This window comes from Pipra filicauda, unplaced genomic scaffold, assembly GCF_003945595.2.
Source record: "Pipra filicauda isolate LSUMZ 115617 unplaced genomic scaffold, ASM394559v2 scaffold409_size848515_pilon, whole genome shotgun sequence".
NCBI lineage: Eukaryota > Metazoa > Chordata > Aves > Passeriformes > Pipridae > Pipra > Pipra filicauda.
The window spans coordinates 83,534-98,812 of NW_024104542.1; positions in this window are offsets into that span (position 1 = coordinate 83,534).

Below are 15,279 nucleotides of genomic sequence, written 5' to 3' on the forward strand. Positions count from 1 at the left end.
ATTTTGAAGAGCACGCGTGTCAATTTGATAGGAGCATGACTGTTTCTGATGAAAATCAGAATTAGAGAAGGAATATCACAACTGAGATAGATGATCCAGGTGTTCTTAGTGCTGATAAGTACCACTAGTTAGGGGATTTGCTCTTTCAGGATGCAGAAGTGGAAAAGAAAAGCTATCAGAAGTGATTGAAGGAACTGACACCCAGGAAAAGAGGTCAATAAATAGCATATTAGATGTCTTTCACTTAGACATGACTCTCCTGAATTACCTCTTAGTACCCAAATCTGATAAAAAAAATAAAGATAGAGGTTAAAGAAGCACTATCTGAAGCTAATTAGAAAATAAGAAGGTAAGAGGAGAGGAAGATTGAAAAACTTATTGCAAGAAAACAATAAGTAGATTATAAACTCAGGTTTTATGCTTTGAAATTTCACACAAATTCTTGCTCTTAGAGACATATGTACTGATATGCAATTTTTATACTTTGAGCTTGTTTTATTCTTAGCATTCAACGATGACAAACACCATAAAACTACGCAGTGTTTTCATATCTAAAAACTGGTCAAAATTCTACAATGTTTATGACTGTCCACCCACTGTGGCGTAAGTTTCACCCATTAACAGGTGGGAATGGATGTAACTAACTTTTAACTTAATTACCATCCAATAGTAGCCCTTATCAGGTTTATAGAGGATCATCAAAATAGGGTCTGGAGCTACTGCATGAAGGCTCATGACCTCATCCTTTTCTTCCTTATCCTAAAGTTCTTTCAAAGTTTCAAATACCTCACTTTAACATATATCTGCATTCTTGTGAAGCACCACTGTGATGGGAATGTTCCTGAGTGTCCCTATTTGTTCCAGCAAGGAAAAGACTTTAACAAGTTTTTTATACAATTGAGGCAAATGTAGTCAGAGATTATGAATCGTATGTTCTACCTTGAGAGAGATGGAGTGGTTATGGGCTGAAAAATTTTATTTTTCCTATCTGAAGGATTGGTTTACATTCCTATCTCTGACCATTTTTTGGTATCAAGCTTCAAATTCAGGTTTATGAAGTCGTACTTTTTGTATTTTTGGTCTCCCCGTTATAAAAGAAAAGTAAAGTTTCCTTCCTCATGTTTGTTATATTAAAGCTCTGAGGAGGACTCCCCACATGAATGTTTATTTATTTAACTGTGAATTATAACTGTCACTGTAAACAGATATATTCATAAAGAGTATTTACTTTTTAGTCCTGCTGAATGGGGCATAAAATATGACACTCATTAAAAACAGGAGCAAAACAGAGGATGTTTATGTATTTAAAGTGTAAAAGAGTACATCTGCTACTTCACAAATACGTAAATAATATTTGTCTTAATTCTACCATGAACACCCGTATCAGATCCTGAAATGACCATAAAGCCCAACTTATTTTATCATTACTGATGTATTTATTCACCATTTATACACAGTTTAAATTTATGAAGTTCATACTCGAAATTATTACTGCTACCTACAGTGGCTACTGAATGTTCAGTTCAGTGTCCAGGATAACAGCACTGCTGTATCAAGACAGACATTTCCTCACCCTGTTCTTACTTGTATTTGAAAGTCATTTCTAATCTGTTACACGAAGGACCAAGAGATCATAGATTACTCCAACCGCATCATAAAATATTATCTTGAAAAAGATTAAACCACTCAATTGATTTGTTTAACCTCTTGACATTTTGCTACCATTAGTGAGAACTTACTGAACTAATTTTTTAAGATCTCCTAAGACCAAGCTAAATAAAAAAAGTAATTTCTTTTTCCTATCAAACATTTTAGAAACTATCACCAAACTTTTTGGAAAATAAGTATGTTAATAAGGCTTTTAATGTCACTAGAGCTATTGATGCTTATAACAGGTCCAGATGACAGATTGGGTTTTACAACCACTTACTTTTTTCTTCAATTACTATTATTTTTACAAATCCCCACTTTCTTAATCTCAGTAAATTTCTTTTTTTTTTTTAAATAAGAAAGACTGTTCGGAACACTACTGATAGGGAAAGAATCTACCTAGCAGAGGAATACAAATAAATATTCTTGAGCAATTAATTTTCTTGAGTTCTTGATCAGAACACAGGGAATGTAGTCCTGTGGCTTGTACTCGAACAAACCCTCACACTATGGCCATTTTGTCTGGAAAGCATGAAAAGGCAATGGCCATTAAACACTCACTGAACAAACCTGGTAAAGGAAAGAAGATGACAGCAGGATTTGAAGATATTAACACCTGTTATTTCCTTCTTTTCTTCACCTTGCAATTTTAGCTCACTACCTTTTTATACTTTCACCTTTTTTTATCTATTGCCTTTGACTTATTAACTCCTTAAACATCAACTAATAGAACTTAAGAGCCAGAAGCACATACTGTAAGATTTCGAGGGTTTTCCTTGTTCCACTGCTTTACCAGAATGAATGTATTATCATTCCTCCCTCAAAGACTGCATTTTCTCCTGCTTCTTTGTATGAGAAATGACAGCTTTGGGCTTATGATCATTGAAATGTCCCAAGCTGACAGCACAAGGCCACTTAGAATGAGAGTCTCTCTAACTCTGCTCACAGTGTCAGGTTATAATCATGATTCCAGGGATACTCATCGCAGACAAATCTTTGGTATTTCGTATTAGGACATAAACATTCATGTTTCCATTTAAACCTAGTCTAGTTATTTGGGACACAATATTGAATATGAAATCTGTATCCATATTTAATATTTTTGGAAGGGGTAAAAATCGTTACTTGAATTGTGCTAATTAAACCATTTAAAGTGGACAGATTGCAGTTGTCACATAAAGAATTCAAGGAACTAGAGAATAGACACCAGGGAACAGTTGCCACAGAGATATAAGGCTTTCACTAGTTAGTCATAATCCAAACGAGTAGAAAGAAAAAATATGTGGAGCAAGTGGGGGCAAAAAAAAAAGCATAATACAAATAAAAGTAAGGAATGTAGTGTGCAATTTCTGTTTGGTTTCAGTTCTGATTTTGCAAGAGTCACAGTCAGAAATCACAGTTGGCTCTTCTGTCTCTTTTATACCACTACTGTTCAGGTGTTTAAAAATTAAAGCTCCTTTCTTTTGTGAAATTTAAGCCCCCCCCCCCCCCCAGCTTCCCATTAGAATCCTGACAGTGCTATAGTCTTTAAGACAGATGGACTTTAGAGAAAGTCTCCTAGCCACTTAAAGAATTTACACGTCTTTATGCCATGCGCCACCTAATTTCCTCAGCTTCTTATCTAACACTAAAACTGTTTTTTCCCAAGAGCATCGTGGGGATACATAATCTAGTTCTTCCCGTTCCCAATGTGCCATAAGGCACATTAGGTCTTATTATCACTTACTATTATTGCTGTGGTGCCTCATATACTTTTACAAATTCGTTTTAAATTAAGAAAACAATATCTGTTAAGTCTGACTACCTTTCTCCTGTTCCATCTCAAAAAGACACGTACTTGTCTTTATGTGTGTTTTCTTAATGGGGAGTGCTAAGGTTGATGAGAAGGAAAAGCTGACTTCACATTAAAATTGAGTTAAAATCTGATAACTCAGCCCCCCTGGCACTTCAGAAAGAGGACTGCTTCTGCAGCCTTGTTCTCACACGAAAGTGCTGCCTTCCTCATACACAAATCCAGACCCTGCCACATGCCTGTGGACAGCTTATTCTAAAACAGCAATTTAAATATAATGATCAGCAAGAGGCAGCCTCTTAATTGCCATTACAATGAGTGGAGCAGCTCGACTTAGAAAGAAATATTCAGTGTCAACAAACACAAAATAGTGCATGCCATTACACTGAATCATATAATGCAACTCGTTTAATTGTACTCACTGTCAGGGAACAGCAAGAGCGGGGTGTCACCTGAGGGAAGGATCTGATGGCAGCTGTGGTGGCTGTGCCCTCATTGACAGGGTACAGTCCCACAGCACCAGCAGAGCATGGCAGGGGCTGCCATGGGACCAGCAACTATCAGGCAAAGTGACAAGCCAGACCCTGGGTCAATCCAGGAAACACAGACATTTCAGGAATGGGGCAGGAAGCCCAATTACACCATAGCCAGGGCAGGAATATGAGTAGGGAGGAAGTGATTGTTTCACAGAGACAACCAGTGAAATTGCCTGACAGCACCTGAACACCAAGTGCTTTCTTATGCAGTGAGCAGTTCAACTGCAGAATACATTGTCACCACATTTAATGGAGGCCAAAGGAATATGCATGTTCAGACCAGATTTAGAGGTGGATTCATACATTTTAAGTCTACCAGTAGCAGTTGGATCACCTGTTCCTTAATTCCCAAATTGTTGATTGCTGAATTGCAATACTGAAGATCCCTCTATCTACTTTTTTCCGAAAATATTTACTGGTCACTGCTAGGAGCATGTTGCCCTGGTTTGGTCCTTCATTTTCTTACAACAGCTTTTGCATGCTTTCAACAGAAATTATTATTGTATAAACATAATGTCAAGGATATGAAAGACCTCATTACAAAATGAAGACATAGAGAAGGAATATGTGAAGACAATTAAGTCAAGAAAGAAGATGTAAAAGAAAAATCAATTTTAAAACTATCTACCAAATCCTCGAAAACTTTTTAAGAAACCTAGACAAGTAATCTTTGTGTGAGAGGATTAAGGAGGACTTATGCTAAAAATTGATGAGGATAAAGTAAAAAGATGGTGAGAGCATTTCCAGAACAGTCTGGATAGACTAAAACCTAGGGTTAAACTTAAATACTCACAGAAAAGTCTCAAACTTATCTAATTAGCTGTGACCTTCACTAAATAGGAAACAAAGTTGGTAAAAAAAGTCTACAGGAAGCTTCATGGCCAAGGCAAAATATCAGGCAGAATCTGACTGCAGAATGTGAAAGAAAGGACCAAGCATCTGCAATAATGCCTTGAAAACAAAAACACATCAACCTTAATTGTCACAGTGCCACAGAAGGAAGATGAGCCAAAATGTATTAAGCAGCTCAGCAGAACATTAGTGTCACTTCCAGGAAATATTCATGGGAGATTTATATTACAATAAAGGAAATCTGAGAGAAAAAGAGAAGGTAAGAAAAGAATGTACAAGTGTCAGAGAAGAAACATTATATATTGAACAAATACAATGCTTTGAAGAGTCCTAGGAAGGTGCATTGAAATGCAAAATTGTAATCATTATTAACCTGTATCATCCTGAAAAATCTTGCTATTCTTGCAGAAAATGCATGAAGGATAACGTCTGGTTGTGGAACACAAATGAAGTAAATGACTGTGGCGGGTTAACCTCAGCTAGCAGATAAATGTCCACTCAGGCAGTCACTCACGTTACTCCTCAGTGGCATGTGGGGAGAAAATAGGAAGACCAAGAAGAGCACAGATGGAGACAGTGAGATCACTTACCAATTACCATTGCAGACAAAGCAGACTTGACTAGTGGAAAATCAACGTATTGCCAATAAAAATAATTATTCCATTACAGATTTGGGTGGTGAGGAACTACAATCCCCTTGCCACCTGCACTCAATACAACAGGCAAGAATGTCTGTGTTAAACCAGCATATTTTGTCCACTCTCAAGCCAAAACCAATATATTATTTACTGATAATAAAAAGCAAAATATACAACTGTTCTTACTTGTTGATTACACTACAAGAACAAGACTTGAAGGAAAAATTTTGTAAAGTCTTGGACTAGGAGTCAGAAATGTAAAGACCTAGATACTGAAGGCTCAAAATAAACTTTCTTCCTGTTTTCACACTTTTAGAAGGCACAAAGGGCAACTGTAAGGAGACAGAACTAAAGTTCTGAACATTGAATCACAGAATGAATGATAGAATGGCCTGAGTTTGAAGGGACATTGAAGACCATCTCATTCTAATCCCCCTGCCATGGACAGGGACACCTTCCACTAGACCAGGTTGCTCAGAGCTCCATCCAACCTGGTCTTGAACACTTCCAGGGATGGGACATCCACAGCTTCTCTGGGCAGCCTGTTTCTGTTCCTCACCTATATTTGGAGTACGGAAACATATTCAACAGGACCAGTTCTTCAGACAAACCTACACGTATTTTACCAAACATCTGAGAACCCCAAAAAATATTAAATGGGTAGACCAGTTAATAAAACTAGACAAATATAAAATAATGCAGAGACACATCCATTGCTAAATTTCTACTATGGAAACAATGGATAAAATGGTTTGGAAATGGTCAGAGAATAGAAGCATAAGTAGTCCTTACCACTCCAAACACTGTAACAGTGAACCGTTGCAGAGTAGTCGAGTTAGGAAGGCAGTTCTTTAGATCCCCTGGCACAGCACCGTGTTTAAGCACAGCCACCTAGAGGTGTGTTTTCTCAGACCATATACAGATGGCTTTTGAATGCCTACAAGGATGGAGACTCCATAACTGCTCTGGAAAACCTTAAAGATAAAGAGAAAGCAAAATAGAAGTTTAGGAGTCAGAGATTAGATAGAACGATAGCTAAAACATTTGAAGGATTAATTTACTACTTTTAAAAACCCTGTATTCATTACTTCTAAAAACCTGTATTTTACTACTTTTAAAAACCTGTATTTACTACTTTTAAAAACCTGTATATTCATAATTCTATGAAACCTTTTGTTTTATAGAATTCAAGAAGAAATAAGAAAATAGAGACTTAAAATATTAGGATTAAGTTTTTAATTAATCTGTTAAAAATATCATATTATATTTAAAATGTTTTCATGTCTAGCTATATGGAGATAATACAAGACCTTTAATTTAGCTATTACCTCTTCAACTGCAGTTCAGATGTATGATAGAATCTCGCTGATTGTAAGACACTTTTACATAGTAAAAAAATCTTTCTATTAAAAAATCAAAATGATTTATGGAGATTTGATATATTTTTAGATCAAAAGGGAGACAAAATCAACAGACTTCAAAGCTAGAGTTTTTAGTCTTTTATTTTTAAAGCATTGTCACTGAATTAAAAGGTGATTATAATTAGAAGGCAGGTTTATAATTAAATGGGCAAAATGCTGAAAGTATCTGTTGATATAAAAGTGAGCAAGATGCCGATGGGAAAGAACAAAATGTGTTTCCCTAAAAATGTTGATCTTCTTTAGTTTATTTTTGTCTCCTACAGTCACATATTCCACCTAAGTTAAAGTGAAAGTTATTATTTCCCTATCTTTATGAGATTCCTTTGGCACAAGGTGCTCAGGCATATACAGGTGGTCAGGGAAAGTTATGGGTGCTCCACTAATAGCATCAAACACACCATTTTTATGTGTTCTCTATTACATGACACAATTCTTGTCACAGAGCTGTGGGGGAAATAATGGAATATTGGTGAAGAGTGCTGTAAACATGCTTGAGTGACTTACAGCTGGGGTGCAGAGAAACACATAGATCATACTAATTGTTGTTTGGCCTTGTGTGTAGGACAAGCAGAACATCTCTCTTTAAATAATAGAGGCCCGTGATAGACTTGGAGGCACCCTATCAAACATGCTTGAGCTTTGTGCCCTGCTGTGGGAGAGATCAAAGCACAGTGGTAAATTACACTTGCATGAGTGTGATACACAGGTGTACACAGCAGGTTCAGTCATCCTCTAGAATGGACCAAGCTCTGGGGTGCCCACTGGAGTGTACACACACTTGTGTGTCACAGCCCAGGAACTGCTTCGGGGATCCCCTGGTCAGCGAGGTAAGGAAAATAAATTTATTTTTAGCATTTTATCTGTGGTTTTGTTGTTGTTCCTGCACCCTGCCTGTGCTGGCTCGCACACAGACTTTAGCTTTTATATACAAAATCACAGTATCATTAAGGCTGGAAAAACTTGCAAAATCGTAGAGTTCAACCTTTGACCAAACACCACCCTGTCACCCAGCCTGGAGCACTGAGTGCCACATCCAGTCATTTTTTGAACACCTGCAGGGATGGTGACTCCACCACCTCCCTGGGAAGCCCATTCCAATGTTTAACAACCCTTTCCTTGAAGAAATTCTTCCTGATGTCCAACCTGAATCTCCCCTGGAACAGCTTGAGGCTCTGTTTTCCTGTCCTGTCACTAATTGCCTGGGACAACAGGCCGACCCCTTCCTGGCTACACCTTCTTTCAGGTGGTTGTAGAGAGTGATAAGGTCTCCCCTGAGCCTCATTTTCTTCAGGCTGAACAACCCCGACTCTCTCAGCTACTCCTCACAGGACTTACACTCCAGATCCTTCCCCAGCTCTGTTGCCCTTCTCTGGAGTCAATCCAGCTCCTCAATGTCTTTCTTGTAGTAAAGGGCCCAGAACTGGACAGAGGATTCGAGGTGCAGCCGCACCAGTATCAAGTGAGGGACAATCACTTGCCTAGTCAAACACCACCAGCCAACATCCCACACAAAGTTTTCTGTTTACACTGGTAATTCCTATTTGCATAAAATATTCTGGAAATTTATAGTGCTTATATACCTCAGAGAATAAACACACTTTAATTACAGAGACATGCATTTAGAAATTTTCAGTTCTTACATTAAGGGAACACTAATTTTACTTAACCAGAGTCCTCCTTACTGAGTCATAAATTGCCAGTAAAAGTATTTCAGTTTTAGTAGGAAGGTATCAATGTCTTCTCAATTTATTAAAAATGCCTTAGGGTCTCAGTGGATTAAACCATACTATATGCAGAAAAAAGATAATAATTCTTTCCATTAGCACCAAATCAACACTGCAGATTTGTGTTCCAAAAAGATGATGAGAAACTCGCAAAGACTGCAAAAATGTGAAAAAGCTTAAATCTCTAAGGAGTTAAAAATTGAGTTTAGTGAAAGTAAATGGATTCCCTCCCTTGAAATAAATTACATTAAATGCAACTAGCATGTGTGATTTATGAAATCCTATCTTTTAGACCTACCTGCATGCACACAAAGAAACCATCAACTAGCACAGGATCATGAGCGAGAAAATGGCCTCTTGATGCAATGATTGGCCCAGAAAAGTGATCCTTTTCACAATAGAGCACAAAAGTGCATCTTTTCTCAGCATAAAAAGATGGAAAAACTGGCAGATGGGAAAGCTCATCTTGAATCTAACCTGCATATTGCCAAGATCATCTTTATTTCTGTATAAGGAGCAGTAAACAGTGTATTTGAACTTCTGAGTTCCTTGGGGCAAAGAAAACTTTTGGTTTGTTGTGTGCAAGTACAACAACCTTGAGAATTCCTCCACCCTGGGAGGTGTCCCACTCAGAGGAAGGTTGCTGGTCACAGCCCTCTGTGGTGCAGGAGAACTCAAAGGGTCTCACTTTGGACCTCTGTTTATAGGGTCACAAGAGAGTTGGCTTTAGTTGTAGTAATTTTCCATCCTGGACTCAATTTGTGTTGGTATCTTTCTTTGAAGGTTTGATAAAAAAACCCTCCACTTGGGTTGTCCTTCAGGAAAGAAAACGGTTTCCAAAAGTTTCCAAGGCTGTTGGTTAAAAAACAGGTGCTTGTTAGATAGCACTAAGTCCTGGGAGCAGACAGTGCTTCTGATAAGCTCGAGAAGAGCTGAGCCCACCTCTGTCCATCAAGGCTGAGGCCTAACGAGCATTTCTGAGATTACAGTGTGGCCCAAAGAGGTGGATGGGAGAGGAGGATGCATCGCCACACTGTTGCCACCAAAGTATGTGGGAGGGAGTTTATACCTCTCAAATGAACTCATTGCAGAGGGCAAAGTTTTGACAAAACAGCGACTGGCCCAGGCTGGAGAAGGCTCCTGGTTGCTCTAAAGGGCAGGGGAAGATGATGTGAGGAGTATGTGTGGCAAGTGGGCATGGGGTTGGGACCCAGTCTATAGGGAGAGTTCAAGATAAGAACAAGAAAGTAGAGGTACAAATTTGGATTTGGCTGTGCTATTGGAGAAAGGCACACAGGGCAATTGAGAAATTGCTTTAAGAACAAATTCAGAGTCTTGCTTTTGAGTATTTCCTGGTACCCTGTATCACATAGGGCTGCTTCTGATCATAAAATTGTAGAATGGTTTGGGTTGAAAGGGATTTTAGAGAATCGTTTTGTTCCAAACCCCCTGCCATAACCAGGGACACCTTCCACTTGACCAAGTTGCTCAGAGTCACATCCAACCTGTCCTTGAACACTTCCAGAGATTCAGAGCATCCACAACTTCTCTGGGCAACCTATTCCAGTGTCTCCCAACCCTCAGAGTAAACAGAGTAATTTAGGCTGTAAAAGACCTCTAGAATTCTGGGGTCCAAAACCTTACTCAGAGCAGGGCCAACTTAGAGCAGGGGCAGCTCGATCACCAGCAAATGAAAGAGGTATTAAAGATATTGTAGTGCAGCAATACATGCCCCTTCCTTGTGATTTGCTTTATAACATAGTTCACTTATTCCTTCTGTAAGAACATTTATCTTTTACCGTTTTCTGTAAGACTAAAGGGATGTAGTAAGAATATTTAAATAAAGACAAATGTCTGAAAAATACTACAAATAGTCCATCACCTATTACATAATTATTGTGACAGAGTGCTTAGCAAGCAGTGGATATCTATATAAATTATGCAGATCTACTAAGGATAAAGTAGAGCTGATTCTTTATTCTTGGAACAGTTAACAGAAAAAAAAGGCAATAAAGCATACTGAGAAATAGTAGCAAAGAAAAAACAGGCAGCCATTACTTAAAAGACCAGTAAGTGCTCTAGACTAAGCAATTTTCTGAGTTAAAAATATTGACAAGCTTCTTAAATATATGTATACTCAGTTGATATATTTAAAATATCTTAACTATCTCAACATTTTTGCTTGTTCTTCATAAGTGTCTGCTAGTTGTTATCCATCAGATGTGTTAAAAATGAGAATCTTGATTTTAAGCATGGAAGCCCAGAAATATTTTCCAACTCAGTACTCCAGAGAGCTGAAGCAGCTGAAAGTTAAAGGCATTGGAAATAGTCAACATATGTAACAACAGTATGCTCATCATTCTTTGTAAAGGATGAGATTTTGATTGAAATTCAAGCTGGTGAAACTCTTAAGAGAACTATAAGGGAGAAAGGCTGGCTCTAAAAAATTATCTTCCTGAAGTTTTTGAAAATACCATGAAAGGAAATAAGATTGTAGAAACTGAAATAAGATTGTAGAAATCACAACGTGCACTCACTGGAATAAACATACTTACAATATTTGTTATTTTTTCCTGATCTCAACTGTTACTTCCCACAGCCTCAAAAATGGGAAATATAAAACATCCTTAAGGAACTCTTGATGGTCCAGATTGGCAAATATTGCATGTTGAGCAATACCAGTAGGTCAGGAGCCATGTCACCTGCAACTACAGCCATCCTGAAAAAAAAAAAGGATCTAATTTCAGTCCAACCTTTATTTTAGAGCAAGTGTACCTTCTTCACCAAAACAACTCCATCTGTTCAGGAAGAACAGACATATCTCATGTATGTCTTATGAGGACAGATTTATTTATTTTTTTTTTAAGCTGTATTCACATACTACAAAGCCTCTTTAGAAATTAGAATGGCTTCAAGTCCTTCCAGCAACAAATCAAAGTTTAAAACGCATCTTTCTGTCTTATATTACTGGAGTAAGAACCAGAGAGTTCAAAAACCATGGGTACTTAATATTCACATTTAGAGATAAACCTCCAACAAAATGTGTTCTGATGTTGCAGTAGCACAGAGTAAGGGATAAGTTCTGATTTCTTCATCATTATTATTAGATATTTAAGCTTGTGTTTCAGACAATTAAAAGTTATGTTCTCAGTAGAGGACAAACAGGACACATCTGGAGTTCACAGTGAATGATCTCGACATTGCCTATTAACAAGCAGCCTCATGGACAATGAAGATACCATATTTTATGTATTTTTTCAGACATGATTTCAAATGAAATCAAGAATAGCAGTCACGCACCTGTGATAAGATGCATTTCTATTAGAAGATTGAGATAATGAGTTCTCATCATCTATGAAAAGTCCCATTATCTGGTGACTAAACAGCACATTACCAGTGAAATAAAAAATTATAAAAATGAACTCATCTTAATTTAGACTGAAAAGGTTATCATCAAGTGTATTGCCAAATGGGAAGTCCTTTTAAAAAGTTTATAAAAGGAAACAAATTCTTTTGTGAAAGATTATAGGGATCTAGTGCAATAAACTCTAAAAGCTCCAAACAAGGTGTCAAAATATTTCATATTAATGGAAATTACCATATGCAAACTGGACATCAGAGGGACCATTGAAAGTGGTTATGTTCCTAAGCAACATGTTAAATCTCATTATGTTAATGGAAAATATGATTTGTTCAATTTCACTGCTCTGTTAGTTCACTGTTCCCAGAATACTGTTCCTCCTTACAATAGGATTGCCATTGCAAGGAGTCAAGGAATAAAAAGCAAGGCATTCCTTTGAGTAGGAAAAATACTCCATTATCTCCATCCATTCTACAACCTTACTAATAAGGCTTATGTAGTAATAATTTCCTTTAGAGTCCAAGAAAAATGTAACTTTCTAATTTCTGAAATGTTGCAATTAAAACCGCAAAGCTACAATGTGAGAGGACCTGGAAGGGGTAAACTCCTTCATCTGTATAACTGGAAATACTGTAGCAATGACAAAAAAAATGGGGAAGTTAATATTGATTCTGCAAATCTGTTAATCTCCCAGGTTTTCTGAGATGTTTTACTTTCAAAAATCATGCCACAGATGAGTGAAATTAGCTTTGTTTTTAATACCTTGTATGCTGTTATTTCAAGCACATTTTATTGATAAACAGTGTTTATCTTGGTATGACAACATGCACTACAAAGAGTCACAGAACACAAAGCCATGTCTGATGTACCTGTGGAAGCTCTTCTTGTTCCATTCAGATTCAAATCTAGATGGTTCTTGGTTTTCCTAATCCCAATCCTGCATGCTCAGACAATACCTTTCTTTTCCTCCTGGATGTACATTTTTTGGATACAATTGAGAAATTTATGCTAATTATGTGCACATATTAAGAAGGTTCGAGTAACATTTTACTCTGACTGGTAACAGATTTGGGTTGGGTTTTTGGGGGGGATTTGGCTGGGGGTTTTGGGGGTTTTATATTCTTGGTTTGATGTTTTTGTTTTTGTGGGTTTTGTTTTCAGTTGGAAGCTGTCCTTACATATATCATACGTATGATTTCAAATATATAATGACTGGATAAAATTCCTGCCTGACCATCTGTTTACAAAAATATAAAGAACTGCATAAAATTTCCCAATGAGCCTTAAATGGCAGGAGTGCTGCTCATTATAAAAGGTGGGTGAAAATAAAGCATCCACTCTCTGTTGGACAGAACAGAAAAAAATCACAACTATTGGTTAGATGTCAAAAGTGCTTGAAGAACATACAACAGGACATTATGTTGATCCTGAGAATTGATCCTTGCCAAGGCAAGATACGCAGAGATTTGAGCTTTGGTAAGAGAGTTACTTGTTCATAGCCGTTAGTGATAGTTTTGTTATGGGTAGGAGGGATACATGTAGCATGGAGAACAGATAAAAATACTTCAGGTGGCAAAATTATTTCCCATAGCTCCTTTTCTCCTCATACAAATGAACTTCTGCAAAATTTTATGCTATGGTTAGCCTGTGAATTGGATTTGCTCAGGAATGTCACAGCCTTTCTTCCATGTGAGTACATGTTATATTCCAGTATGGAGCTTGTAGAAGAGTTGGATATCATTACCTCTGATACAATTACTTTCTTGTTTTGTCAGTGGTAATCTTAGTCTTGTGAGACTTGTAACTTCACCCTTTTTTTGATATTCCTTGTTGTTGACAGTTTCCTTGAATCTGTCGAGTTTTCATAGGTCTATTAATGACATTCCTATTGATAAAACAGCTGAAAATTCAAATACATTGCTTTGTGCTTGAGATAAAAGAAAAGTAAAATGATAGAGCAGCAAACTCTTGTGGAAATTATTGCTTTGCACAAAGGAAATGCACTAGTCATCAACTATGGAGCTGTAAATTGGTGTTTCACCCAGGAAAAACTGCTGCTCCTACTCCATTCCTAAACAGGCATCCTCCACAGTGACAGCCTGTAGCCTTGCTCCTGTGTAAGTCATGATTACCCCAACTCCCAGAAAGTTCATGAGTCATTAGGAGTGCAAAAGGCAACACTTCCAGCACCCCCGAAGGAAGATATTTTATGTAAGGGTCTCGTGGCTGTCTCCCATCATGTAATGGGAGATTCTTATTTGAAAGAAAAGGACATCTCAGACTAATCCATATGGTCAGGCAAGAGTTGCTGTTGAGTTTTGAACTTGGGGGATCCAAGAGAGGCAATCTCAGGGAGAGGAAAGCCCCTGGTTAGACAGCTGTTCCTCTCAGCTCCTACGGTTGCTTCAAGCACTGTTTTTGACCTGGGAGTCGCTGTTTCAAACAAGATGAAGTTACCACAGTACAAGACAGCCTGAAGTCAATGGGGTCAGCAGTGACTGTCTCACAGTCACATATTTGTGCAAGACAGCTGTTTCTGTTTCTCTCCAAGTTTTTGAAGCTGTCCAAGATCTATATTTTGCTTACAAAATAGCAGGATAGTGCATCAACTCACACTTGTAATTTAAACAGTCCTCACCTATAAAATAAGGAATACGGGATCCAATATGACCTCTCACACACACAAAAAGATCTTTGTGAGGAAAATATTAGTTCCATGATTAAGTAAAAAGGACAGCGTGTGTACTAAGCAGCATATCTAAAATCTTACCTCAGATTTTCTCATTTTGCCTAAATAAGAATTACAGAACTGGAACTTCTTACTAACATGTTTCTACTCATCATTCATCTATCCTAGACATGAAATAATTCATATTTAGTTATTAACATATGTGTAAAAATAATTGATAAACACGAAGTGTCATAAACTGAGTATGTTATGCTAATACTTCATAAAGATTTTGGTCTTCACAGCTTGTAGAGGAAAACCATTATGAACTACAGCTAGATAGCTGAACCCCTAATTTTAAATGCATCTTCATTTCTACACACATTTCATGTAAGATATGGCCAAACATCTACCATACTAGATCTAAATATTCAGCAAATTGCTACCTTCCAATTATTTTGCCCCATCTTCAGATACTATTTAAAACCATTCTGAGAAGATAGAACAAAACAAGGCAGGTCCTACCTGACTAACCTGACCTCCTATTATGACAAGGTGACCACTCTAGTGGATGACAAAAAGGTTGTGGATGTTGTCTTACCTGGACCGTAGTAAAGCCCTTTTTCCACAACATTCT